Below are 27,551 nucleotides of genomic sequence, written 5' to 3'. Positions count from 1 at the left end.
CTCGAGTGATGATATAGCACCACCCTGAGGAGTGGGGGAGTGTAGGCAGTCCCAATGTAGTCTGTGGACACGACTCCGAGGAGCGGGGAGGCTCGCAGGTCTGGATAGAGCCGGAGGAAGCAACCCCGAGGAGCGGGGAGGCTCCGGTACACAGTGTAACACAAGAAGCACAGTCTTGAGGAGTGGGAGATGCGACCAGTCCTTGTTCAGAAGGTGGGCACAACCCTGAGGAGCGGGGAAGTCCCTAGTAGAACTCACAAGTAGTTGTGGTGCCCCAGAGGTAGTCCAGAAGAATAGGAATCAATACTGGTTGCAACCCAAGAGACACAGAGCCAGCCCATGGAGCAGGGTAGGCATGGGGAGCGAGACCCCAGGACGTACACTGGCCCCCGAGGAGTGGGTACCAGACAGGGTTCAAGTCCAGAGCAAACGTAGATCCAGGAACACGTAGTAGTAGTAGTAGTAGTAGTAGTAGTAATAGTCGAAGATGTACAGAACTTGTTGCCAAGTCAGCTAGCTGAGGAAGAAGGTGGTGATTACATACACCGGTCTGATATTGTGATCAACCGGAGACGCCCCCAAGGTTCCTGCCAAGGAAGCTTGAAGAGAGGGTCTGGTGCATTGCGCGTGCACCTAGGAAGGCCCGAAGAGGAAAAAGATGGCGGCGGAATCCGGGCCTCCATGAGGAGTCCCAGGGAACGCAGTGGTGAAAACTGGCCCGAGGTGCGAGCCACCCTGGGGAGGGCAGGAGAGCAGTGCAGGAAGAAAGTACATGTGGTCACAGCCATCTGCGACAGACGGTCATAACACCATGAGAGTTACCATGTATGTTGAGTTTGTAACTTAAATATTTCTGAAGCAGAATAAATGTTTGAAACACAAGACCTGTGTTGGGCTACATCAAGATAAGTTTATCGGTATTCTCTCAAAAATATTTTTGATGCATATGAGCTATATTTATTTTTTTATTTATTTGTTTATTTGTTTAACAGTTTTTTTATACAGACATTAAAATACACATCATATCGGTTTACATTGTAACAGCAGGTGGAAAACACATTGAACAGGGGAGGGGTGTGGTTTCTTTCCATCTTCCCTCAAAAAAACCTCCATACTTCCAATTTTAAAAAATAAATCAAAGGATGATTTTGATCTTAACAATATGGTATTGCTTTGAAGTCTTAGACTTACACACGTAACCCCAAAAAAGTGCCCCCCCACGAGCACCGAGCCTATTTTGCCATAGGCTCGGCAACGCACGCAAGTCCCGGGACGCGTGTAAGTCCTGGGGCCTGAAAAAAGGGGCAGGGTGGGGGTTGGATGGGGGCGGGATGGGGCAAGGCGGGACCGAGGCCTCCGGCACAGTGGCCTTGCTGGGGGTTCGTGCGCCAGCACTTGTCTGGCGTGCGCAACCTATGCCTCCCAGAGGCAGGCGTAAATCATAAAATAAAGGTAGGAGGCATTTCAGTGAAGAAAGCAAAATGTGTTTCCAAGGACAGCCTGGAGCTACTCACATTCACATCCTCTCTTTGTGGCCATCTTGGCTCCTTCCTCATCTGGCCTTTATTTTTAATAGCCTCTTTCATCTGACATTTGATGCAATAAATCATCAATTGTAGTTATTATGATTAAAGGGGTTTGGTTTTGCAGGTCGTGTTTTACAATGGTTTGAATCCTTGTTGATCATTGCTTTCAGGTAAAAAGCAAGTCATCAAACCTCTCAATGGTTTCTAAGTTTTACTGCTTTCTGTTCTTCTATTCAACATATATCTCCAGCCTGTTTATAGCCTAAAGGTGATATTGATGATAATCAGTTTTTTGTCCTGGTTACATCTTCTGTTGGTAATGCACTTGACTATGTATGTAAGCCATTGTTTAAAATCAATTTGCGACAAATTTTACATTGTTCAGTAGAGTTCCTTCCAATGGCTTTCCTACTGTTTTCCAGTTTGAAGATTGGTCTATTAATATTTCCCCTGTAATAAGAAATCTTGGGGGTTCGATTAGATGTGACTCGGTTATTTACCCTTTCGAATAATAGGAGGACTAGGGGGCATTCCATTAAGTTAGCAAGTAGCACATTTAAGACTAATCGGAGAAAATTCTTTTTCACTCAACGCACAATAAAGCTCTGGAATTTGTTGCCAGAGGATGTGGTTAGTGCAGTTAGTGTAGCTGGGTTCAAAAAAGGTTTGGAAAATTGGAGGAGAAGTCCATTAACAGCTATTAATCAAGTTCACTTAGGGAATAGCCACTGTTATTAATTGCATCAGTAGCATGGGATCTTCTTAGTGTTTGGATAATTGCCAGGTTCTTGTGGCCTGGTTTGGCCTCTGTTGGAAAAAAGATGCTGGGCTTGATGGACCCTTGGTCTGACCCAGCATGGCAATTTCTTATGTTATGTTTTTATGTAGAAATCTAAGGAATTACAACTGCAGGTTAACTCATTAGCAGTTAAAGTATCGGGTCTGGAGGAAAAGGAGAAAAATACCCAAGATTTCAAAGCAGCAACAATAAAAGATCGGGATGTTCTTGCCAGGCATATAGAACATTTGGAAAACAAGGCTAGATACTTAAATCTACGTCTTGCTAACTTTCCAAGAGTGGTGGGAGAAATCCCTTATATAACATTGAAGAAGTTCCTGCATGAAAAATTGGGCTTTACCGATGAAAATTTACCTTCCATAAATACGTGTTTCTTTCTCCCAAAATCCAGATCCTTGAGAACGGTTGCCAGTGCCCCTTTTCAAAATGATTTATCTAATTTCCTGGAAAATTCAGCTATGGAAGTAATAGATAGAGGGACACTATTGGTATCCTTTATTTCTACTAATGATTTGAATCTGGTTATGAAAAATTACTTCAGAAAATATCCAATCACTTTCTTTGATTATCCTATAAAACCTTTTTCCGAATTTAGCTTCTACCACCCAAATCCGACATCGAGGGTTTTTAGCCCTTCAACAAGATGTTGTGGTGCTGGGATTTTCTTTCATGCTCCATTTTCGTTGTAAATGTCTTATTAGGAGAGGAGAGGAGTGTTTTATTTTTTTCATCCCAGAACAGCTAAAAGAATGTGTGGATGTCAGGAAGCCTAACACTTGTTCCCCATTGAGCATATGAAGAGATAGGGCTGGATAACTGTGCATGGCCTTTTTCCTTTTAAGTTTGTTTAACCTTGGGTGGAAGCTCCCTAGTTGTTTCATCTACTTCCCCTATTTCCAATGTATTATGCTGGGAAGTATAAATGTACTTTTGTTTATTTTGTTCTATACGGAATGAGTAAATTGTTTACTTGTTTTCCTGCAAAGATTTCTAATTTAATTTATTGAATATTGATAATGATTGTGTAAACCCATGTTTTCTCTAACTATAAAACAAACATTGTTGTTTGTAATAGTTAAAATTTCATAAATAAAGAGTTAAAAAAAAAACCCAAAAGGCCATATTTCAAAAACTGGAAAGTAGATCCAAATGAAGAAAATAGGGAAAGGAAAAGCACTGTCAAGTTAAATGTAAAGCATCAATAAAGAAGGCCAAAAAATAATTTGAAAAGAAGCTTGCCTGAGAATCAAAAGCTCAAAACCCAAAACTTTTTCAAGTATTTTTGAGGCAAGAATCCTGTGAGATAGTCAGTTGGTCAGTAAGATGAGTGAGGGGATAAAAGGGGCATTCAGGAAAGAAAAGGTCATAGGAGAAAAACAAAATGAATTCTTTGCTTCTGTCTTTACTGATGAGAATATTGGGCAGATATCTATAATGGACACATTCTTTGAGGGTGATGATTCAGGGGAAATGAAGCAAATCATGTTGAACTGGGAAGATGTAATAGGGTATGGGGATAATATTCATTCACTGGCTTAATTGCAAAATTAGCTAGATAAACTTATCTTAAAGATAGCTCTATAAATTTATCCAGCTATCTTTAGGGTTACACTATAGCATGACCAGAATTAGCTGGACAAATTATCCGGATAAATATGAATATCTGGGTTAGCCAGATAACTTGGAGAGTCATTTTTCAAATTGCGTTCAGAGCTTATCATGGGCGTTAAGACCCTAACACTCGCGATAATGCCATAATGGATGTGATAAATAACTCATCGGGAGATGCGTAAGCAAATATTTAAAATTTAGTCAAGTGGGAGGAATTTAGGTGGAGTTTATGAAAATGTGGGGCAGTTAACATTGCATGTGATAGCATAATGTTTGCTGTCATGAGATTTAATGGCCAAAACAGGATTTGTGTTATTTATTACAAATCCCATTTTAGGCAGGGAGATGGAAGAGGGGAGAGGAGGAGAGAGAGAGAGAGTGAAAGTGAGAGCGAGAAAGAGTGCCTCTGGAGAGCACACATATTTGTCAACTTTTTATACTACTGTAAGAGAGGCCATTCTGAACTCGGGTGAGGTTTTGTTGGTGGGCTAGGTTTTGGGTGGCAGTTTCACATGCACAGAGGTACAAACAGCACAGTAGACATCAGTGAACATTTGATGTGATTTGGAGTGATGAAAGGTATACAAAGATAAGATTTGTACAGTGTACTCTCAAACTATCTTGATGCACTCTCTACCTAGCTGCTTGCTATCAAGCTAGGTTGAGAGTACAATGTACAAATCTCATCTTTGTGTACCTTTCATCACTCCAAATCACATAAAATTTTCACTGATGTCTACTATGCTGTTCATATATCTGACTGTGTATGTAAAACTGCCCCCAAAACTTAGCCCACCATCAAAACCTCACCCCGAGTTACTAGTTGCCCCTCTTACAGTTGTATAATTTACTTATATGAGAGCCTTTTAAAGAATCTCTCTCTCTCTCTCTCTCTCTCTCTCTCTCTCTCTCTCTCTCTCTCTCTCTCTCTCTCTCTCTCTCTCTCTCTCTCTCTCTCTCTCTCTCTCTCTCTCTCTCTCTCTCTCTCTCTCTCTCTCTCTCTCTCTCTCTCTCTCTCTCTCTCTCTCTCTCTTTCCAGCAGCCTAAAATGCATAGCAATGTGGTATCAGGAAAATTACCCCTTTTTTTATCACAGGCATTATTTTTCACAATTTTATAGGAAAATAATGATTCTAGGCCTTAGCTGACTAACTTAACTTCACCTATGAATGCCCCCAAGCAATCTGGCTAAATTTTAGATGGATAATAAGTTATTCAGCTGAATGTTAGCCCTTTAAGTGAGGGAAATATTGAAGTCAATATTTAGTGGGATAACTCAGAGTTAACCTGCTAAATTCCACTGAATATTGACCCTCAAATTGATAAACTAAAAAGTAACAAATTATCAGGACCGAAGTTATGAAAGAATTAAAAAAATGACATTTCAGGCTTATTACTATAATATGTTTTGTTCAGTTTTAATTTTATTGTAAATGTTGAATTGTAAGCCATCTTGAGCTGTTGTTTTAGGCAGCATAGAAATGTTTTAAATAAATATTCAAATCAGTTACGGTATCTGTGGGTTGGAGGATAGTTAATGTAATGTCAGTTTTTAATAAAGGTTCAGGGTGAACCAGGGAACTAAAGACTGGAAAGCTTGATATCAGTATTGGATAACATGGTGGAAGCTATTTTGAAGAACAAAATTACTGACAACAACAAAGAATGGGTCATATGAAAGAGATTTTGAATCTGCTGGTATCATAAAAAGTACAGACAGATAAATGAATTTGGAGAGTGCATTTGAATTTTAATCATGTACCATACTAGTGCTCCATTATTTTTTCTTTATTATATAAATGTTCTTATTGTAGTTAAAATCAATGTGGTAACTCTCACTGCTTTACAATGTCCATAGACAGCTCTCCCAGTTCAATTGTTGTGCTGACAGAAAAATAGTTAATACCTCCTGAGATATATGATCCCTTTAATACCTTATTATATCTTAAAATGAGAAGAGCAATACTTAGCTTGATGTTCTCTGGAGCTTTCACCATCGCACAATCTCCAGAGGCCATGTGTTTCAACAACAAATCTTGTCTGCTTCCGGGGCCTGCAAAGTTATTTCACAGTTTCACGCTACAGAACATGGCTGCTATGGCAAAAGTGAAGGCAGTCATGGAGCACGTCTGGCTCATGCTTAAAGTAAAGGTGAACTCACTGAATTCAACTGAATGCCCATATGCTTTATGAAACCAGCAGGTCCAACATCTCTTTATTATGACCTATTTTTTGTTATTGACTTTACCTCATCAATCTATCTGGGTAACTTGGCTTTTTTGATATTGTAGTGACCAAAATTACTGTCCATCTGGTTCGACATAGATAAATGGAGCAAATTCAATATGGATTTAGAAAAGGGAAGTCTTGTCTTACAAATCTGTTAGATTTGTTTTTAAAGAGGTTAATAAACATGTGGATAAGGGTAAGTCAGTTGATGTTGTGTATCAGGATTTTTAAAAGGGATCCCTTTAATACCTTGGAGAGGGACCTACAGATCCCTCTCCAACTACATAACTCATCAAGACCGACAAGAGATGCATACAAAGGATCGCTACAGGTACCACCGCCCAAATCCACCAGACACATCACGCTAAGAGATCGGGCATTCTCTACAGCCATTCCACCGTTATGGAACTCTATCCCCTCTAACATCAGACTGGAAACATGCATCTCAACCTTCAAAAAAAGACTAAAGACATGGATATTCATACAAGCATTCCCGGACTCAAACTGATCTATCTCATCCTTGCCAATCCTTTTCTCCAACTACACCATGATTAACCATCTCCACTATTGTTTACATGTTTGAATTAATAACCTGTCCTTTCTCTTCTCTCTCCGCCAAGTTCCAATCACCCTGTTATATGTAACTGCTTTTTCCGCACCATTGTTTTTAGTTTATGTTTACGATGCACCCCTGTTTTATGTGAACCAGCATGATGGGACTGCGTTCTCGAATGCCGGTATATAAAAACCCAAAATAAATAAATAAATAAATAAAAGGCAGTTAAAGTCCTACATGAGGGCTCATCTGATATTTAAAGAGTCATGGGATAGGGGAAATAGGAGCTGACTAAAAATTGTTTTATAAATCTGTTAGATTTTTTTGGTTACTAAACATGTGGACAAGGGTGAATCAGTTGATACAGTATATCTTGATTGTCAAAAGGCATTTGAAAAAAGTACCTCATGAGACTTTCATCAAAAAAATAAAGTGTCATGGGATAGGAGACAATGTCCTATTGTGGATTGGTAACTTGCTAAATGATAGGAAATATAGAAGTAGGACTGAATGGTAATTTCTTTCAATAAAGAAAGGTAAATGGTGGAGTGCCTCAGGGACATGCACTAGGGTAGTGCTTTTAATATATTTATAAATAATCTGGAAAGGGGAATGATGAGTGAGGTTGTCATAGTTCTAGATGACACAAAATTATTCAAAGAAGTTAAATAAAGAGCCAATTATGAGTAATTACATGAATACCTTGTGAGACTGGGTTGTTTCGTCATCTAAATGGCAGTTAAAATTTAATATGGGCAAGTTCAAAATGATGCATACAGTGAAGAATAATCCAAACTATAGTTACATGATGCTGGATTCTGCATTAGTCATCAACATACAAGAAAATGATTTTGGTGTTATTGTGGGCATTACTGTAACATCCTTCACACAGTGTACAGTGGCTGTCAAAAAAAGGAAATAGAATGTTATGCATTATAAAGAAAAAATGAAAAATAAAACAGAGTATATCATATTGCATCTATATCGGTCCATGGTGTGACCACACATTGAGCACTTTCTGCAATTCTGGTCAAACCATCTCAAAAAGTATATAGTGGAGCTAGGAAAGGTAGAGAGAAGTATTATCCAAATGATGATGAGGAAGGAATGGTTCCTCTATGAGGAAAGATGAGCTGGTTATGGCTCTTCAGCCTGGAAAATAGTCAGCCTAGAGGATTTATAAAGAGGTCTATAAAATCATGAGTGGAACAAATAAATAGGGTATGGTTATTTACATTTTCCAATAATACTAGGATTAGTGACAATCCATGAAGCTAATAGGCACTTATAACACAAACTGAAGAAAGTATTTTTTTCACTCAATGCATAATTAAACCGCAAAATTTGTTGGCAAAGGATGTTGTGACAGCAGTTAGCGTAGTTCGTTTTAAAAGGTGCCTAGACAATTTCCGTAAAAAACTATTAGCCATATAAATCTGGGAAAGCCACTGCTTATCCCTGGTTGTGAGCAGGAAGGATTGGACCTATTCTTTGGATTCATCTTGGGTATTTATGGTCTGCATGGGCCACTGTAATAGGAGTCAGGATGCTGGGCTTGGTGGACCTTTGGTCTGACCCCTATGCTTTTCATACCACTGATCACTATCTACTTTTGACACATGGTACTCAATTAGATTTCAGGACTTTTGGGAGACCAAGATGACTGCCAGTTAAGCTGCATGCTTGGAAACTCTCTTCGCGATTTTCTTGAAAGTTTCTTCTTTCAACTTTCATCATGCTGCATACCAAAAGGAAAGCAAAATTAAGGGAAACTTTGACTTTGTCTCCTTTACCTGACCAGTGACAGTTGCAAATTAAACTGTTCTTCGCATCCTCCCTGCAACAGCACCGGAGGAGAGAGCTGCTTTGGAATTCAGTGGAGAGCGAACGCCAATTACACAGGCTGAGGAAAAATCTTTAAGCCCCGGTGCACCGATGACACCCTTGCCACAGTCAGTACAAATAACATGGAACAAACTTAGGCCTAGATTTATCAAAATGCACTAAATATTAGAGATGTGAATCGGAACCGGAATCGGTTCCGATTCACATCATGCATTTTTTTTCATGTGGCCCGATCAGGTTTTTTTTTTTTATCGGCTGCGCCCGAGCCGATAAACAAAAAACCCACCCCAACACTTCAAAACAGCTCCCTTAGCTTCCCCCGACCCCCCCCCCCCTCAAAAAATGTTTTAAATTACCTGGTGGTCCAGTGGTGGTCCCGTGAGCGATCTCCTGCTCTCGGGCTGTCAGCTGCCATTAATAAAAATGGTGCCGATGGCCCTTTGCCCTTACCATGTGACAGGGTATCCGTGCCATTGGCTGGCCCCTGTCACATGGTAGGAGCACTAGATGGCCTGCACCATTTTTAAAGATGACGTCGGCCATCCATTACTCTTACCATGTGACAGGGGCCGGCCAATGGCACAGATACCCTGTCACATGGTAAGGGCAAATGGCCATCGGCGCCATTTTTATTAGTGGCAGCTGACGGCCCGAGAGCGGGAGATCGCTCCCGGGACCCCCACTGGACCACCAGGTACCTGTAAAAAGTTTTTTTGGGGGGGTCGGGAGGGTGGGGGAAGATAAGGGATTAATTTTAAAGGGTCAGGTGGGTTTTTTGTTTATCGGCTCGGGCGCAGCCGATAAACAAAAAATCAGAACCGATTCCGGTTCCAATTCACATCTCTATTCTGGATATATGTGCAGCTGCAATGAGCAATGGCAACCTTACAGAACGAGGAGTGCGGGATTCCAAGGTATGCTCATTACTAAAACTTCCTTTGGTTAAATCACCGGTTATAACTTTAGATTCCATATGGAATGCCTTGACCTCATTGGAGAAAGCTATTGCTTCTCTATCATATGTTCTGATGGAAACTAATACCAAGGTACAGCCAATGGAATCTGAAATTTCCTCTTTAGATGTAAAATTGAGAGATTTGGATACACGTTTAATGTCTGCTAAAGTGGTTCAGAACAAATTGGTTCATTCAGATATCTATTCCAAGAAGGTGGAAAATTTGGAAAATTCTTTGAGAATTCTGAACTTGAGGGTTTTGAACTTTGCCTATTTTAAATTGATTCCCCCCCCCCCCCCCCGGGATATATTTAGAAATTACCTAATTCAGATTCTTAAATTTCTGTCTGAAGCAGTTCTTGCAATAACAAAAATGTCTTATTTACCTTCATCTATTGGGATGACCCTTGGAGATTTGCCACAAGATACCTCTTTAAATTTATCGGACATTTTGGAACTTTCTCAAGAGACTGTCATCCATATGAAGAAAACATTCTTTGTAACCTTTGCTTTTTCATTCCAGACAAACTCAGTTTTGAGATTCTTTTTTTGCAATAGATCACAGCTTTTCCATAGACAGAAAGCTGGATTTATCCAGATATTACAAGAATTACCCAAGAACGACAAAATACATTTCTTTCTATGAGAACAGAAGTGGTATCACTGGGTACTAGTTTTAGTTTATGGTATCCCTGTAAATGTTTGGTTAAATTTTAGAATTCTGAATATTTGTTCTTTGAGCCATCTCAGCTATGAGTTTTCCTGGATTCTCACTCCTAAACTTTTTCTGTGGGGGTCTCACCATTTATTTTTCAATTAATGTTGGTTTAGTAACCAATTTCTTTTTTTTTTAATTTTCTTTTAATTGCTCTGTAAATCTCTTGCCCCCCCCCCCCCCCCCATTACTTTTTCATAATGAGATACTTGTAAAAATGTTCTTTGTTATATATGATGTAATTATACCTTGTCAAGTATCTCAATTTCTGGTACAAGTTAAATCTTGGGTTTATTTTGAAAATTCAATACAAATAAAATAAAATAAAATATTTCAGGACTTTTCCCTAGCCTTTTCCCTTCTTTGCTCTCCTATTATACTTTTACTCTATTCTATGGTGGTCCTTCCTCCACAACTATTATGGTTACCTGAGTCAAATTACCTCTAGGCTCTGTTCTGAACTCTGTAGTCTTTTTATCTTTGCACTTCTACACCACCTTTCCACATCACTTAAAGCAGATAAGTAAATTTTATTAATGGTACAAAAGATTGCTATAATAAACTTATTCTCTCAGTGCTCTGGTTTCCTCCCATGGATTTTAATAACTGCTTCTATGCTGATGACTCCTAGATCTACCCCACTACCTCAGAAATTTCACTGAGAATCCAGTCCCAATTCTCCACATGCTTGCCTGACATTGTCACCTGATTTTCCATCACCACCTTAAATTTAACATGACCAAGAAGGAAGTTTTTGTCTCTCCCCCCCAATATCATCTTCCCTTTTTCCTTCTTTTTCTATCTTTGTGGATGATGATCTCATTCTTCCAGTTTCCTCATCTCTGATGCCTCTCTCCTTTTCTACACATCCAAAACACTGCTAAGTGAATAGCTGTTTCCTCTATAGTGTTGCTATATTACCCTTTCTTTCTGATCATGCTACCAAAATACTCCTCTAGACTATTACGCTTCTCACTTAAACTACTGCAACTTGATCTTCATAGGCCTCCTGCTAAACTACCTTTCTCCATTATAGTCTAGTCAAAATTTGTCTCCATGGCTTGTCTCTCTTCTGTGTCACTATGATCATGCAATCCCTCTTCTCAAGTCACTGTATTGACTCTCTGATAACTTCTGTATATTATTCAAGCTTCTCTTACTTGCCTACAAGTGCATTCATTCTGCAGCTCCTCATTGTCTATCTTTACTTCTCCCTACACCCTTCCACATAAATCACATTCATCTGGAAATTGATCTTATCTATTTTCTTCTCCTCCACTGCTACTTCCCAACTCCGTGCTTTCTACCTTGTGGTGCTATAAGCCTTTAATAGCCTTCCTAGGTCAGTGCATTATGCTCCCTCTTTGGTGACTTTCAAATCCAGTCTAAAAACTCAACTTTTCAAGGCTGTTTTTAATACCTAACTATTTATCTAAAATAAATATATTTCCTATTGATTCTTATCATATTTTTCTTGACTAGATTGTAAGCTCCATGGAGCATGGACTGTGTATGTACAGTGCTGTCCATGTCTTGCAGTGCTTTAGAAATGATAAATAGTAATAATAGTAATAGTGGGGCAGGTTTTGTTTCCCAGACTCTGTATCAGGTTATGAGGTATTTTTAGGGAGTTAGCATTCCACGCACTTTCAAGAGATATTTTTGTCTAGCAGCAGATAAATAAATTTGATGTTTTATTCTCTCTCATCATAAGGCTGTCTGAACATTCCGCTATGCAGTGATTGTGTAGTACTTGTGATTCTAACCACAATAATATAGGCTCCTATTTCTTGATGCTGAGAACACTAGTCTAAAATGCCATCTTCACAGAAAAGGGCAAAGTGCAATCACTTTGGCTAGACCGAGTTGATTGCAAGATGTTGCTAGAGATTTTAAAAGTGTACACAGGATCAGATCTACTTTCCGGCCTTTTATTTTCCTCAAAGTTCCCTTTTCTTAGTCACTTGAATAAATAGCATCCAGTTAAAGTGACTCAAAGTGTACTTGATTCACCCAAAATTGAGACCTGCAAAAATTTCCAACAGAAAGATGTTAAGTTCAGTGAAAATAAAATAGCATCCATTGCTCTGAAAAAGTAACTCCATGGGGGCAATTGTGAACCCACATTATCTCCAATTTATCTTGCTAAACACATTGGGGTAGATTTTCAAAAAATGCGAATAGGCGTACTTTTGCTGGCGCATCAGGCGCCAGCAAAAGTAAGCTGGATTTTAGTAGATACGCGCGGAGCCGCGCGTATCCGCTAAAATCCTGGATCAGCGCGCGCAAGGCTATGAATTCTGTATAGCCGGCGCGCGCCGAGCCGCGCAGCCTACCCCCATTCCCTCCAAGGCCGCTCCGAAATCGGGCCGCCCCGGGCCGTAACCACGCCCCCGGGCCCGCCCCCGAAACGCTCCCGGCATGCCCCCTAAACGCCGCGACGACCGGGTCCACCCCCAGACAAGCCCCCGACACGCCCCCCTTGGAGAACCCCGGGGCTTACGCGAGTCCCGGGGTCTGCGCGCGCCGGTGAGCCTATGTAAAATAGGCTCACCGGCGCGCAGGGCCCTGCTCGCCTAAATCCGCCCGGATTTGGGCGGATTTAGGCGAGCAGGCTCACCGGCGCGCAGGGCCCTGCTCGCCTAAATCCGCCCGGATTTGGGCGGATTTAGGCGAGCAGGGCTCTTAAAATCCACCCCATTATTTTTAGGTATTTTCATTTTCTTGGTTTTCTTAACATCTACAATTAATGCTTGATATTTGCAATTAACATGTTAATTTGAAGCATAAGGAATAAAATGTAATGGGAGAGTGAGGGAAGACTACTTAAATATTTTTCATGTAAAATATTAGTATAAATGCATAACTTTTAACTGTGTATGTGGAAAGGGGAAGGGTGCATTGTGCAAGGGTATAAGATTCACCTAGGGCCCTTGATACCCTTGCAACAGTCATGGATTCAAAGGCGGGGGTGAATATCTGGGGTTTGGGGGAGGTGCCAGTTTATAAAGTTTGTATTGCTGGAGGGAGCTGGGCTTATTTTTGGTCAGCCTGGACAGAGAATGAATGAAGGGGGTGGGGACAGGGCAACATAGTACTCGTTTGCACAGGGCATCAAAAAGCTAGCATTGGCTCTGTGTAAAAGTATTTGGAAAACCAAGTTACCTGTGTTCTTTTATGAATGCTGAACTCTGGTCATTTTATAATAGTCATTTATGGACATAAAACTATCTTTTAAGCATGTAAATGTATTTGAAAATTAAGACATTAAAGACCCAAACAAACCCAATAGAGTGACAAAATCAAAAGAACCCTATATACTGTATATATATTGTTGCACATCCCATCCGCACTAGGCCCATGCCCAGGCCTGCTCACCTTGCTCCTGCGCTAGCGGGTCCCGGGCCGTCCTCTCCCGCTGCTGCTGCCAGTACCGCCCATTCGCGGCGTCCTGCGGCGGCATCTCCTAGGCCCTCCACATCAGGCCTAGCTCCATGCTGGGGTGCAGCATCCTCTCTGGTACCGGCCCCGCCCCTAGGCACGCACACGCGGGCCAGCCAGTTCTTTAAAGGGCCAAGGGCAGGAACCAGCTCTGTGGTGCAGGCCGATGACATCACCTAACCTTGGTATATAAGTGAGGCCCTGTCCCCCAGGACCTCGCCTTGGCAAACGGGTCTACACCTCGGTGTCTTTAGTTTGCTGCGTTCCTGTGCTCTTGCTTGTCTTTGTATTCCTGCTTGTTCCTGTGTTCCAGTCTGTTCCAGTGTTCCAGTTTTCCTTCGCCTCCGTGTGTTCCAGTGTTCCTGTGCCCTGTGTTCTTTCCTGTGTCCTTCCCAGGTAGTACCTCCTCGGACTGATCTCTTGGTACTGACCTCAGCCTGCCTGACTACTCTCTTCGTCTGCCGCCTGGAACTGACCACTGCCTGCCTGACTACTCTCTTCATCTGCTGCCTGGAACTGACCCTCGCTTGCCTTGACTATGCTTGGGCTGATCTTGATATTGACCCCTGCTTTGGCTGACCACTTCTGGATGGATACTCTGGCTTTGCCCCTTGCGCTTCACTCGGACACTCTCTTCTGGCCTTCCGGTACTACTTGACTGACCTGCCGGGATTCCATGCATGGCCTTCGTCTGGCTAGACCCGCAGGCACTGCCTGCCTCGCCCAGAGAGCCTTCCTGAACTGTTATATCCCTCAGGGCTCCAGACCATCCAGTTCGAGTCTAGTCAGTCCTCTGTGCATCAGCTGCGCACCCTTGCTTGTGGTAGGCACAACCCTCTGCTACCTTTCCAGGATATCATCAGAGGTCCACCTAAGTCCAGGCGGTCTGGGTACTCAAGGGCTCAACCTGATGAAACCTCGGACTGTTGTTGGCTAACCTCCAGCTAGTCTGTCTCCTCATGTGCTCCGCCTCCTGGTGACCGGCGCTTTCTGGGTCCAACCAGAGGGCCGTACCAATCCTGCAGCAGGCCAAGGGTCCACCTTCAGCGCAACATATATGCCTCGAAGATTAGAGCAATCTTTACTTCATTGGTGCTCAAACTGATCTTCAAACCACTCCTAACTAGTCTGATTTTCAAGATATCCACAATTAATATGCATGAGATTAATTTGTATACATTGGAGACCCAATATATACAAATTTATCTCATGCATCTTTATAGGGATATTCTGAAAAATTGACTTACTGATGTGGTCCAAGGGATGGTTTGAGCACCAATTATGTAAATCTTGCTGAGAATCTGTAAGCATTATGGGATGAATAGTCCATTTCTTTTTTTAAAAAAACCCACCATATTGCTTACGGAAGACATCATAAGTTAAAAAATGGCCATATTTTTGAAATACATTGAATACAGACTGACACACATAAGACAAAGTTACTATCTGAAAATCTTGGATTGAAAGCATTTAGAAAATTGCTTTCATCTCTAGAAAACACTGTGGGGCAGATTTTAAGAGCCCTGCTCGCCTAAATCCGCCCAAATCCGGGCGGATTTAGGCGAGCAGGGCCCTGCGCGCCGGTGAGCCTATTTTACATAGGCCTACCGGCGCGTGCAGAGCCCCGGGACTCGCGTAAGTCCCGGGGTTTTCTGAGGGGGCGTGTCGGGGGCGTGCCCGAACCGCGTGGCGTTTTCGGGGCGTGTCGGGAGCATTCCGGGGGCGGGCCCGGGGGCATGGCTACGGCCCGGGGTGGTCTGGGGGCGTGGCCGAGCCCTCCGGACCCGCTCCCAGGTCGCGTCCTGGCGCGCTAGTGGCCCGCTGGCGCGCGGGGATTTACGTCTCCCTCTGGGAGGCGTAAATCCCCCGACAAAGGTAAGGGGGGGGGGTTTTAGACAGGGCCGGGCGGGTGGGTTAGGTAGGGGAAGGGAGGGGAAGGTGAGGGGAGGGCAAAAGAAAGTTCCCTCCGAGGGCGCTCCGATTTCGGAGCGGCCTCGGAGGGAACGGGGGTAGGCTGCGCGGCTCGGCGCGCGCCAGCTATACGGAATTGATAGCCTTGCGTGCGCCGATCCAGGATTTTAGCGGCTACGCGCGTATCTACTAAAATCCCGCGTACTTTTGCTTGCGCCTGATGCGCCAGCAAAAGTACGCCAAATCGCGCGGTTTGAAAATCTACCCCTGTAGATATTGTATAATTTTAAGACTTGATCTCAGAAAAAGAAAAATGTTTAATAGGAATCTTAATAGTTACAATACCAGCATGCATCCAGATCCTTTCAGATACCTACAGCAAAATGACGTATTGATTTTGCTGTTAAACTGCACCACTATAACCAACACATTAGGCATGGAAGATAAAAACAATGGCTAACAGCACCTTATGTCATCTGTCACACTTGAGGCTCTGTTTTCTTCAGACCTCTGCAGAATTAGCACAGAAAATCAATTAGATAAAGAGCAATACTAATAAAGGGAAAATAATAAAAAGGACTCAACACAAAGTGTCAGTGACGTCACCTGTAGAGATTAGTGAAAAGTGAGCTCTCAAAATAGATCCCCAACAATTCTTTAAGAACTGGTCTCACGCATAGAGGGGTAGATTTTCAAAAAACGCGAATAGGCGTACTTTTGCTGGCGCATCAGGCGCAAGCAAAAGTACGCTGGATTTTAGTAGATACGCGCTGAGCCGCGCGTATCCACTAAAATCCTGGATAGGCGCGCGCAAGGCTATGAATTCTGTATAGCCGGCGCGCGCCGTGCCGCGCAGCCTACCCCCGTTCCCTCCAAGGCCGCGCCGAAATCGGCGCGGCCTTGGAGGGAATCCTCTAACGCCCTCCCCTCACCTTCCCCTCCCTTCCCCTACCTAACCCACCCACCCGGCCCTGTCTAAGCCCCCCCCCTTACCTTTGTTGGGGGATTTACGCCTCCCAGAGGGAGGCGTAAATCCCCGCGCGCCAGCGGGCCGCTAGCGCGCCGGGACGCGACCTGGGGGCGGGTCCGGAGGGCACTGCCACGCCTCCGGGCCGCCCGGGGCCATAACCACGCCCCCGGGCCCGCCCCCGGAACGCTCCCGGCACGCCCCCTAAACGCCGCGACGACTGGGCCCGCCCCCCTCGGAGAACCCCGGGACTTACGCGAGTCCCGGGGTCTGCGCGCGCTGGTAGGCCTATGTAAAATAGGCTCACCAGCGAGCAGGGCTCTTAAAATCCGCCCCAGAATGTGTAATGCCCATATTACTAACTTGTGTTTAAGCTATTATTCAGAAACAAAGAACTGGGATCGGAAAGACAGAAATAGGCAAAGCAATGTGAATATCCAGCTTAATATATTAATAGACTCAATCCCTTAAATGTATTATCCCTAGAACTTTGGACTTCAATTCAGGGCTAAAGACCTCCCCCCATCCCCTCACATAAACTATTGCAGGATATTCACCAGGACTATGTAGGAGATAAGTTTGCACATGTTAACTTCACTCTTATGCCCAATGTATGCAAGGATATCTCCCGGAGATCATGGAAACCAGACCTATTAGGCAAGGTTCCAAGACTGGTTTGGATAATGCAGTGCAATAAAACACTCTCAAGTGTAAAATAAGGAAGATACTATCATGTTTCCAGGTCAATGTAAGGCATTCTCTATTGCCTTGTGCCTCACACAGAGCTAAAAAAAAATTTAGTAAAATAAAGTGGTGTGGTTGCAGTGTTAATCCACTTTAATCCACAGACATAAATGTCAAGAAATAAGCTGTATGTAATGCATCTTCTAGAGCTAAGTTAGGGCTTGATTCACTCCCTGGAGGTCTGAACCTCCACGAAGTGAAAAGCAGCTGAATATTATATTTTCCAGGATATTTTTTCATGTGAAAGGAGCTATTTGACCATGTGTTTGAAATACAAAAAACACATATTCAGAAGGGATCAAAATATTAAGATATTCAGCATGCATCTCTGAATTGGGAGGCCACCTGCATTCTACTGTCTAAAGGACTTGTCTTCACCTCTGGGCTTACGCCCAGCGCAGAAGGATTTTCTACTCACCTAGAGATATGACTTTTATTTGTTTCCCTGATGTTCTTATCCTGAATGGATTAATTCATGCTCAGAGCAGGAATAAAGACAGCTGGCCTCCTTTTTCCCTCTCTTCCTCCTACATTTTCTTTAAATAAAATAAAAACAAAATATATGTATTTTTCTCCAATGGAAAAGCATGACAGCTGGTTTCTGTTAACCTCGTTCCTTTTACTCAGGAGTTAAGAAGAAAATTCAGTTTCAGAGTAATTTATTTCTGTTCTTAAAGAGAATGTAATATGATTGTTGCAGCCCATCATATTATCCTTTTCTTTTCAAAACACATCTCGCTGACCCCATGGCTCTACATTAGTGCTGCACATTAATTAGTATGCGAAGAACCTGAGTTCAATTCCAGGACTTTATCTTTTGCAATCTGGACTAATCAGGGCTGGAGATGCTACAAAGTCAGTGTTCATAACCATGGGGGGGGGGGGGGGGGGGGGCATTCCAATCATCATACAACAGTGATATCTAATGATTAGATTTAGGGACCATGATTTCAGCGTTCAGGAAGGAACCTTGGTGAAAGACCCTCGGCCCAGGATTGTCACTAAGCAAGGTAAGTCAGGAAGAAAACTTCCCAGGCACTTGTGAATTAAGGTTCATGGCATTGGATCCTAGCCCCTATTCCAAATGAGTTGGAGTTCCTGAGGGAGTGCTGATAGCAGAAGCTGCATTTGGTAGTAAGTTGGAATTGTTGAGAAAAAGTGCTTAAATCTTGAAAACAAATTTTGTTGGAGGTTTAAACTGATACTATCTGGTAAACTAGTGGAGTAATTGGTAAACTGGTTAATTTCAATTACACTCACATGTTTTAAAAGATTCCAACTTACACGCATAAATCAAGTTTCATGCAATTAAATCCTACTTTACTTTTGCATGTAAAATATATGCACATATATTTTAAAATAGGTAGGAAAAGTACAAGTGTTCAATGCATTAAAAAACTCACTTTCAATGCATTGCACGTATTCATGCTTAAGTATATATATACGCAGATATTCCAGGATAAAAATACACATAGAGGCCAATATTCAGAAGCCATTTAGATGGAAAACTCACAAGTTATGTAAATGGCTAGCTGGTGATATTCATTGCTGTATGTGCATAATTCATAGGTGGGCAGGAGTTAAGTACTTAACCAATGCGGCTAACTCTGGTCATCCCATAGGGATGTCCTAAACCAGTTAGACATAACTAGCTAAGTTTAAGCTAGTTGAACATTCAGTGGTGCAGCCATGCCACTGAATATCCCCATTATTTAGTCAGATAACTTAACTAGTCACTGCACAGCTGAAAATGGACCTTGTATTTTAGAATACTCATGTATATGATGTGTGCTGATTGTAAAATACTATTATAGATCTATACACAGTCATATATAAGTATATATGCCACTGCAAGTTTTATGAAAGATATTCCCTAACTTTCCAGTTATATGTATGAGGAGAAACAGAGTTTGAATTCTGTATGCTAGTTTTAAAGCATTTAGTTTAAAGTTTATTATTGTGTATGGGGAAAATAGAGAGATCCTGAGTTAATTATATGTTCTAGTTTTAAGCATGTAAACTAGGGCATCTAGGGAAACATCTCCCACCTTTCCCAGTCCTGGGCCCCAATCTATTGGATCCAAAATGAAGAGAAAACAATAAAGGAATCAATAAGGTTTATTATGATATTTTTACCACATTCATTGCTTACCCTGTGTATCTGGCCAGATAACCCAAAAAAAAAAATATAACTAAACCCTAAGATATACATCGCCAGAAATTTAACTGCTTTAGAAGTCATTACCAATTGAAGAAGTTGTTTTAGCAGGTTATGTCTTGGTGCCACCAGTACCCTCTGTAATATCTCTGGTTCTTAACACTTCATGTTGTCCATTGCACTGGTATTTTGTATGCAGCCATCGTAGTCAGAACTTATTTATTTATTTTAAATCTTATATTCTGCAACCTTCCAAAGCAATTTGTTCAAAATATATTACAATGTAACAGCAATAAAATCAACACATACTACATTAAAATAACAAATAGATCACAATTAAAATACACAATATATATTACACACAGGGACAATAACTTTCAAAGTGGTACGTGAACACACATTGGTATGTGTGCATTGGTGTGCTCCCAGGGACATGGAGATTTATAACTTGCATGCACATATGTGCTCATGTTATAAAATAATCTGAGTGAGTGCACATGTGTCACTGGTTTTATGTTGATGTGTACCTATGCACAAAAATCCCATTTATACAGTGTAAGTCTGGGTATTTTTAAATCAGGGCACTAATCATCTACTTCATGATTATTTTAACCAGTTCATCCACCAATTCACCCAGTGGAGAGCTAGGTCCTCCAAATCCCAGTGGTCTAATGCCTGTATTCCCCTTGCTTACCCCAGAACCTTTAAACCCTTCCAAATTGGCTGTTTTTTAAAATTTTACAACCTACACCTCCTCCGTAGCTGGAGTAAACTTATGCATAATGGACCTGTGTGCACACCAGGGTATGTAACTATCTACATGCACATCTCTTGGCCATGCCCTGAAATGCTCCTTGCAGCTCAGTCAATGCCCATTTTTGAAATCAAGTGAGATATGTGAGCAGTGGGAGATATGGTCGCATTTGGGCAGTTTTTATAATTCAGTAGGCATGGGTGCATATCTCCCTATTTTGACATACACTGGGCTATAAAAATCTACCTCTTAAACGACGATTACACAAAGGCATCTTTAAAAGTCATAATACTCTTCCTAAAAACCTTCAAAGCCTGCTCTCCTCTAAGTTCATTTGACAATGCATTACTCAGAACTGGTGATATAAATGAGAATACTATGAACCAGCAAAGCCAGGGTTCAAATTCCATTGCCACTTCTTATAACCTTGGGCAAGTCACTTCACCCTCTGGAGACAGGTAAATACCTACAGTACCTGAATGTAATCCACTTTGAAATGGTTGAAAGGTGAAGTATAAATTAAGATTAAAAAGGACAGAAGACAGTGCAGAACCCAGTGAACTCCAGCAGCCACTTCTTGACATGATGAGCATTGTTCTCTGCTGAATGCACTGTCCTTTGTCCTGTAAAAAATATGTAAACCATCGTATCACAATTTCTGTTATACCAATCATTTGTAACTGGGAAATAAGCTTATCATGACACAATGTGAAATGCCGATGGCATGTCTAGCTAGAACAGGACCCTGATCTACTCTGGTCCAGACTACAAAATAAGGTGACTATTTGAAAGCAGCAGCAACTCTGTACTATCATCTTTTCTGAAGCCAAATTGGTTGGTGTACAAAATGTCATGCTCAAATAGAAACTCATTCCGTTGTTTTTGAACTACTTTTTCCAAAGTTTTGGCAAGTGTGGGCAGATTTGAAATTGATCTATAATTAGTTACTTCAGCTAGGTTCTTCTGAATTGACCTAACTGTAGCTCTCATCAATTGCTCGAGTGCATGACCTTCCACTAATGCTTTATTAACCAAAGTTCATATAATGTCTTAGTGATCATTGTCAGTATCCAGCATAGGAATGGCTGATATCTGGTTCTAGGCCTCTTTCATTGGATAGCTAGCCACTTTGAACTAGTGATTTTCACATGGAATGATGGTATGTAAACATTCAAATAAATAAATAAAACTTTCCTATGGCCAGGCCTAAGGCTTCCAGATACATGATTGGTTCTTTGACTCCAGGGGTCACCTGGCTCCATCAGAATGCATTGATAAGCTTAAATGGGCTCAGTTCAGTGTCAGATCTTATTTGGTCATTATAGCCTTTTTAGCAAAAGTCAACAGTACTTTCCTGAGTTTTACATTTGCAATTAGTAGATTGGACATCTTCCTATGCTGTGCTGAGTTCTGATACAAGTCTCAGGTCCTTGCTTGTCAGCATCTCATGTTGGCAAGTCACACCCTACTATAATATATTTTTGTGTGATATCTAGAACAGTTAAACACAGATCTATCTTCTACACTAATTTCACCCCTTCTTCAGTTTCCTGTTTTGCAGCTAACTTCTGAGATAGCAAATACATCTGTGTTTCTTTCCCATTGGGAGAAATATCTTCAAAATATGAATCAATTAGTGATTTAGAATGGTCCAGCAGTGAGTTGGGGGCTTCCAGTCTTTTGTACTGCCACATGAATGATTATCAGTTCAAGAGAAGTTGTCTGTGTGTACCTGGTGCTCTCAGAGAATGATTCTGACTCCTGAATGCCTGAGATCTCTGGATAGCAGACCTGAAGGAGCTAAGACAAACAGAAAGGTATATAGAGCAGACCTTTAAAGACATGATAGAGCAATCACAACTCCAGTCTAGCAGCTCCTGTACTGATTGGAGGAGCACTGACACTTGGCAGGAGATCATCACCTTGATGTGGCAAGCAGTGATCCTGTAGCTAAGACTTTCCCTTCAGGTGATGCTTTATTTTTTTGCAGCAAGGATGTATCTCCAGGAGTCTGAGCCCAGGAGGTAGGGTTAGGACAGCCATTGTAGTGGGTGATTAATTCATTAGGAAAATAGATAGCTAGGCAGCTGGTGAGCATGAGGATGGCTTAGTAATTCGTTTGTATGATGTTAAGGTGGTGGAGCTCACACATGATCTAGATAATATTTTAAATTTTAGATACCACTGGGGAGGATCCAGCTGCCATGGTATATGTGGGTACTAATGACATAGGAATGTGCAGGCAGGAGGTTCTAGAGGCTAAATGTAGGCTTTTAGGTAGGAAGTTGAAATCCAAAATGTGGAGGGTTGCATTCTAAGAAATGCTTCTTGTCCAACGCACAAGAGCCCAGAAGCAGGCTAAGCTCCAGAGTCTCAATGCAATGGATAAGACAATGTTGCAGGAAACAGAGCTTTGGATTTGTTAGGAACTGGGGAACATTTTGGGAAAGGAGGAGCCTCTTCTGATAGGATGGACTCAACTTTAACAAGAGTGTTAGCCGGCTGTGGGCACTAACATTTAAAAAGGACATAAAGCAGCTTTTAAATTAGTCCATGGGGGAATCCAATAGTTGTTCAGAAGCACATGATTAGGAGGGAGGCATCATCCAATGATGCTTGCAAAACAGGGAATTTAGAATATCCCAGTAGAGAGTTTGTGTTTAACGGTGTTGTAGTTCAGTTGGATGTAGATATAGAGCACACAGATGTGAATGATTCCTCACTGCTTGTATCTGTTGCTAATAATCAGGCTTTGGATACAAATAATAAAAAAACACTAATTAAAAAACATACCCCTAGATTCATCAAAATGTGCTAATAATGCCTACGTTAAGAAAAAGGGATGTCTTTAGGGAAATTTTAGAATTACTGCACTATGTGATAAATTTCTGCTTTGTATTGGTAGCATGGTAAACTTAGCACATGCTGCAATAATCCCTACATGAGAGAGAGATAGATCTACAAGGTCTGCCTAGTAGTGAAGTATTTATATCTCTATAGGAGGGACATCTAATAGGTCGAGGTGAGGTGTTGGTGGTGGTTTCGGGTTTAGGAGCCAGTTTTGTATGTAGAGTAAGATGTACGAACAGCACAGTACATCTTGGTGAAGATTTGACATCACTTGGAGTGAGGAAATGCTCACAAAGATGAAATTTCTTCTATGTTCTCTCACCGTAGCTTGATGGACTCACTCCAAATGATGTCAAATCTTCACCAAGGTGTACTGTGCTGTTCGTACATCTCCCGTTAGCGCGCACTAACAAAAACTAACAAAAAGTAACAAAATCTAATGGTTTTTGTTAGTGCGCGCTAACAGGAGTTAGCGCGCACTAACGGGGAGTTAGCGCGCACTAACTAAAAATCGATTTTTCGTGAAAAAAAAGACCCGAACCGAAAAAAAACGACAATTTCCATGGTGGCCAAAAAACGAAGAACGACACGAACACAAAAAACGATGCACATCTCTACTATTTAGTATAGGCCTCTTGAAAGAGCCATTTTTTTACGATCTTCCAAAACTTCACAATATCAGTTTCTTTTTTTATCACCTCAGGAAGATTATTCCATAGTGTAAATCCTAACACCAAAAATACCCTTTTCCAAGCAATGAAAGGGACAATCAAAAGATTTTCCTCACTGGATTGAAACACTTTCTGAGGCTTATATGGTGTTAATAAATCCATGAAATAACTGGCTTTAAACACTAGAATAATACATTTAAATGTTGCTTTCTGAATAATGGGCAACCAATGTAATTTTAACAAAATTGGTGTAATATGCCTCTTCATTTGTACTCCCTCAATCAACCTAGCAGCTGATTTTTGTATCATCTGCAACATTCTGGCTATATTTTTGGCAATCTATTGTAGATTATGTTACAGTAATCTAATGCTGATAAAACCATGCTTTGCACCACTTTTTTAAAATCATCTTTTGTTTAAAAAAAAAGCACAGATGACAAACTACTCATAATTTAAAACAAGCAGTCCTTATAACTTTTTTTTTACCTGTAGTTTGAAAGATTAATTGAGATCTAGAATGGTCGACAGCTCTTTTAATTCTGTTTGTAGAGGAACCAGCCTTTCATCAATGATAATTTTGAGCACTTCCTCAACTGGAATAGTACGGCTTACCCCATGCATTTCAGTCACAGCCATAGTCAATATCATATGTATAGCATTATGTGAGGATCAGGGCTGGTACAAAGGTAATAGGTGCCCTAAGTGAATCTTCTGCCTTGTGTTCACCCTGGTCGCGCCGTGCTGCCCTCGCCTCCTACTTGCTTTGGTGTGCTTCTCAGGGCCGTGAGCAGCACGAGCTGCTCATGGCCCAACAAATCTGTACTCCTGTTTTCCACAAGAAGAGCGCTCGCATCACCGCATGGCTGCTCTTCAGCGCAGTGCTTCCTACTGGTCGGCACCATAGGTGACCACCTAGTTTTGCATCATGGACATGCCGGCCCTGATGAGGATATAGACAAAGTAGGCATCTCAGAGACATGGTGGAAAGAAGATAACCAGAGGAGCACAGTGATCCCAGGATATAAATTGCACTGATATCACAAGGCAGATCAAATTGGTGGAGGGTTAGTATTATATATAAAGGATGAATGGAATCAAACAAGATAAAAATTCTGCAGGAAATAAAAAGTGCTGTGGAGTACTTATGGATAGAAATTCCATGTGTGACAAGTAAGAGTGTAGCAGAATGTGTATACTACAGTCCAACTAGCTAAGATGAAGAAATTTTAGATTTTTATATTCTGATTTTTCAGCATTTCAAAGCAGATTACATTCAGGTACTCTAGGTATTTCCCTGTCCAGAGATGACTTACAATCTAACTGTTCTTTTAATTTTTTGCTTTCTTTGCCATTTTTTGTGTACACAAACTGCAAATTGCATGCCCAAAATTATTTTGTGAGTTTTCTTTGTATTTTGAGTGCATAATTTGCTAATTACATGCCATAACACTCTCCCCCCCCCCCCCCCCCAACAAAAATAAAACACATTTTGCTGTTTTGGTTTTGCTTTGAAATGGCACAAAACAAAGCAGCTTGGTTTGTTGTGTTTTTTTTCATGTTGTTTCAAAATAAATGCACATCCCAAAAACTAGCCGCAAGAAAAGAAAATAATTCTTCCGTGTATATCACCAAAAGCAGAAAACAATTCAAAAAGAAAAATAATCATGGAGAACTTTATCAGACAAGGACAGTTCAGTTGGAGATCTATATTTTATTTTTAACAAAAAACAAGGATGCAAATATGGAGCAATTTTGCAATATAGTACATTCCTGAAAAAAAAGCACTCTTTCTATTCAATAGCAACCCATGGGCGTGATTTTCAAAAGCATTTACATACGTAAAACTGGGTTTTACATGTGTAGATTCACTTTACTAGTATAAGCGGGCTTTTGAAAATTGCTTCAATATATGCTATTGAATTGTCCATATGATTTACTCATGTGAGTGCACTTTACGTGAGTAAATGGCTTTTGAAACTTGCTACCATAGTAGTTACATTTACATGGGTAAATCCTTTGAAAATTTGTCTGCAGGTGTATAATTTGCTCATTCCTCAGTACTGTTTAAAACTTGATTTAGGATGGCTGGATGATGCTGGCAGCAGGAATCCTCCAGCTGTGTGTGTGGTCAGTGAAATTTCCTAAGAGTGCCAATGAACCATATGTAACCATATGTCAGGCATCTGCTTTCAGGTGAATGTGCAAATTTCAGCAGCACTGCCTTTAAATGTAAACAATCACCTCATTTATGGATTCCACTTATCTGAGCAACAGCTGAAACCAGAGAGGAGTGGAAAAAAAATCTCTCTCTTCTTTTGGCTTAGATGCTCATTTCTACAGATGGGCCAGCGTCAAATTACCTTCTGTTCAAATGTACTAGAGTAGAGTTTCGCAATATCCATGACTTTGTATTCAGCGACCTGACCCTTTGTCTCTACACATGCTGATTCTAAGATTTGTTATCCCAAATTAAAAAGGCAAGAAATTAAAAGAGCGAGTGATACTGAGAAAAAAAAGGGAAACGGATATGTTTCAATTATGGTGCCAGAAAAGATATTAAGTGCAGTGTTGCCAGTTCTGCTCAACTTGCACAGGGAAAACACAGCCTAATTCTGCCAAATCATAAGAGGGAGAAAAACTGGGAGATATTTAAAATTGATTACTTCTTTCAAAATTCTAAAAAGTTCTTCCATTAATTGTTTGTTTTTAGTGACTATTGTAAAATAGGCAGCATGGCCTTCATAAAAACTCTGAATAAGCATTAACTTCCTCCTCCTCCAACCCCTCAACCACAAGGCAATTTATTTCTTTTGTCTGATTTATATTTTACCTTTCAGGCACTTCAGGCACTTCAGTCAAACATTCAAAGATGGCGTTGGTTAATTTGCACACAACTGCTCCTGCACATAAACACTCTCCGTTATGCACGTACTAAACTGCTAGAGAGAACACTTCTCATGACACTACACACCTATCCACAGACTCCTAAAACAGTTAATCTTAGTTAAATCAATTGTTTACCTCTCACCGCGCTCCGAGATAGGATATTTCCCTTTCAGTCCTAACTTTACCCAAGTAAGAGAAATCTAAAGACACCAAGCGATTGATGAAGTACACAGGTTTTTATGCAATATGTTAATCATTACCTGTTTGTCCACAGTAATACCTTGTTCAGTTCGATTGTTTATAAACTGTAATAAGTTGAACAGTTCTAATAAGTTACACGGTTCTACTGTTTATTAACTGTAATAAGTTGTTAACCTGTAAACCGGAGTGAAGGCAGCTAGCTATACTTCGGTATATAAAAGCTATCAAATACATGAATGAATAAATAAATAAATAAATAAATAAATAAATAAATAAAGTGAATAACAGTCAGGTACTGTAGGTATCTCCCTCTCCCCAGAGGGCTTACAATCTAAGGATCTGATTTACTATGGCTTTTCTCCCGTTCTGTGTCTATGGGAAAAATTATTTTTTTCCTGAGCCAACAGAAGGTGAAGGAACTTGTCCACAGAACTGCTCTCAGAATTTTGGTGCAAGTTTGCACAAATCCAAGAAGGCATGTCTCCAAGTGTCTGAATCCCAAGAAAATGTATTTACTCTGGTCCGAAAAAGGGATAAATCCTGATATGGCTGCAGGAGGCACTGAAACCAGGAGGCCAGCAGGTCTCTGGAGTCTCAACATGAGGGTGAGACGATGGTATAGAGATGAGGGCTTTAGGTTTGTTAGGAGGTGGGCAACATTTTGGAGGGAAGGGGACCCTATTCCAAAAGGATGGGGCCCAACATTAAACAGGATGGACCCCAGCTACTGGC

The 27,551-nt window shown here is 41.2% G+C and overlaps 1 long non-coding RNA gene across 2 annotated transcripts in view; it reads right to left on the bottom strand.

Moving 5' to 3' along the window:
* LOC115088788 overlaps positions 1-26,819 on the bottom strand; it is a 55,398-nt gene extending 28,579 nt beyond the window's left edge. Inside the window, exons 1-2 of one of the 2 annotated variants that reach the window (XR_003855879.1) lie at positions 26,754-26,819; positions 17,718-17,835 (exon numbers count right to left, since the gene is read on the bottom strand). This is a non-coding gene — a long non-coding RNA (uncharacterized LOC115088788). Of the gene's footprint in view, positions 1-17,717; positions 17,836-19,544; positions 19,670-26,753 lie in introns of those variants that run through there. The other variant, XR_003855878.1, reaches the window with a different exon arrangement.
* Between the last annotated feature and the right edge of the window lie 732 nt (positions 26,820-27,551).

The sequence above is a fragment of the Rhinatrema bivittatum genome, chromosome 3 (assembly GCF_901001135.1).
Source record: "Rhinatrema bivittatum chromosome 3, aRhiBiv1.1, whole genome shotgun sequence".
In the NCBI taxonomy this organism is placed as follows: Eukaryota; Metazoa; Chordata; class Amphibia; order Gymnophiona; family Rhinatrematidae; genus Rhinatrema; species Rhinatrema bivittatum.
The sequence above is the reverse complement of the archived record's forward strand: the minus strand, read 5'-3'. Positions and strand labels throughout refer to the sequence as shown.